The following is a 2,426-nucleotide window of genomic DNA, read 5'->3' as shown; positions in this document are numbered from 1 at the left end:
CACGCCTCCGGCGCGCAGGGTGCAAAGAGCATCAAAGCCACACAGAGGCCTCCGGGCGCCAAATGGAACTGGGCAAGCTCAGAGGAGGGAAGCAAACACGGCGAGAGGTTTGGGGTTGCACAACGCCGATGCGTGCGTGCTGGAGGAACGGATCTGAGCAGCACAGCATCGCGCTGGTGTAGCGCAAGAGCTCGGCAGCGTAATGTTTAATTGCTGTAACTCCTCGTAGCTCAAGGGTAGGCTGAGGTGCGTGGCACGGCTCCCTGGGTGCACCTGGGGTTCCCAGGGCCGAGAGCTGCCTTTTCCCCTGTTATGCTGAAAAAATAGTCAGGGAAGGGGGAACAAGCTCAAGGGGCTGATCACAGGTGACACCCTTCTTCCTCCTGGGCTGCTTTCTCTCCACGTTCTTTGTATCAGTCCTTGCAAAGCGAGGCGATTCTCACAGTCTGTCACTGGCAGTTGAAATTGGGCTGCAAGGACTGAAGAACTGCAATGGACATCAGCCTACAGGGTGGAAACACCAAGGGGGTGCTTGGGGGTGAAATGAAGTGACAGAAAGGCCACAGACTGGGGAGAACAACTTGAAAGATGGGACCGTGAGCTGAATTTCAAGGGAGGGACGGGAAGCCCAGCTCATCGCCCTGCACTTGCCAGCCCAAGCAAGAGCCATTTTAGACAGACCAGCTACTGCACTAGTCCATACAGCAAATGCCACAGAACAGCCCCAACAACAGTTACAAACTACCAGGTACCAGAGAAGAGCAGGAGCTTTCACCTGCAGTAACTGGCAATTTCAGAAGAAACGCCCAAGCAAACACTGGCTAGCACCGGCATCTCCTGCAAGACAACCCCAGCCAAATAATCCCTCCTGGTCTGGGGAGGATGAGGAGGGTCAGATCCCTCCAAACTGCCAAATCTGGCAGTCAACCTAATCACCAAACAAGCACGCGTTCTCCCTACGCCATCACTCGCCATTCATCATCCCATTTTCTCACTGTAGTCAGTCCCTGATGCCTCATGAGTTTAATGAGCAAACTAACTAAATCAATACGCTCATCTTGATCCCCACAGGCCGCGGGCTGTGAACAACAGAATGTCTGCCTGGAAAAACTGTCTGCCTGGTAGGGGGGCTCCCGAGAGGGAAGGCCAGCACCCCAGCTCTTCGGACATCTCCACCTAGGCTGGCCAAAAATTAACATGTGCGTGTTCAGCACTGCCCTGGGAAACAGAGGTACCCAGCAGCTCCTCTCCTACAGCCTCGTTTTCTCCTCAAGTATCACATACAGCCTCGCTGCCCCCTGAAATCCAGGCACCGAAGGGATGTTTTCGCATTCTTGATGACAGGGAAATCATCTTAGCTGATAGCCTCTTCACGGGCCGACTGGCAAACATCAGTCCTCTTCAAATACGGCCTCGGGCTCTTCAGCTCCTGTCAGCAGGGAACCTCACCGGAGTACCTCTGAAGCAGAAACGTGTGTATGAGAAGGAAAGTAAATTAGGTCTGAACAAGATTAACAGGGATTTAATTGAACTATGTGAACTGGAACTCCAGTCACGAGCTACTTATTAGGCTGTCTCGGGGGATTGTGCTGCTTGCACCGGAGGAGCACAAGGATGCTTTGTGAATGAGACAGCTCACGGGGACAGCGATGGCCACAGCTCTCGAGATGGGTGGCCAGAAAAGGAGAGCTGCCTGAATGCAACCAGAAACGAAGCAAAAAGATGTCTCAAATCCCAGCCATGTTTCTTCTTGGCCTGTTGAGGGAAAGGAAGGTGGTACTGCCCATCAGCAGAGGAAGCCCAGCTCTCAGCCCGGCTCTGGCCAGGAGCACAAGGCGCAGCTCACAGAGGCGCTGCTGGCTGCCTGGTATCTGGAGGCAGACATCTGAAAGCCTCCCCTTCAATAAAAGGGACTTAATGAAGTCTTCAGCTCCCTTTGGGATGTTAATTACAAAACAGCCTGGAGAAAAGTGCTTGGGAATTAAAGGACTTACCACACTAGTCCTTTCCTTTCCTGGTGAGGGAACCAACAGTGGCACTTGCCAGAGCTCGCCTGCTCTTCCCACAGCCCAAGAGCGGCCACCGGGCAGCTCCTTGCTCCAGCCACAGAAACCTGAGCTACCACGGAGCTTGTGAAAATCCCCATTATCAATCTCCTGAATCCCCACCTAATCCCCTGCTCATATTACTAACAAATGCTGCCTTTATTTTGGAACCTTCAGGTGGGCTCTTGGAGCCAAACTCTCTCATGAGAGGCAAATTAATTTAGCCATTGCACCATTTCCTCCTGCCAGGAAGGTGAAGGTGTTCTGGGAGATAGCTCGCTACCTCCAAGTCAAACACAAATAGACGCATGCCTGAAAGTATTAACTAACCAATTTCTCGCAGATTAAAGGATCTCAAAGGCTTTCCCTTAATGGATCGCT

Source organism: Anas acuta, chromosome 16 (assembly GCF_963932015.1).
Source record: "Anas acuta chromosome 16, bAnaAcu1.1, whole genome shotgun sequence".
Lineage (NCBI taxonomy): Eukaryota > Metazoa > Chordata > Aves > Anseriformes > Anatidae > Anas > Anas acuta.
The sequence above is the reverse complement of the archived record's forward strand: the minus strand, read 5'-3'. Positions refer to the sequence as shown.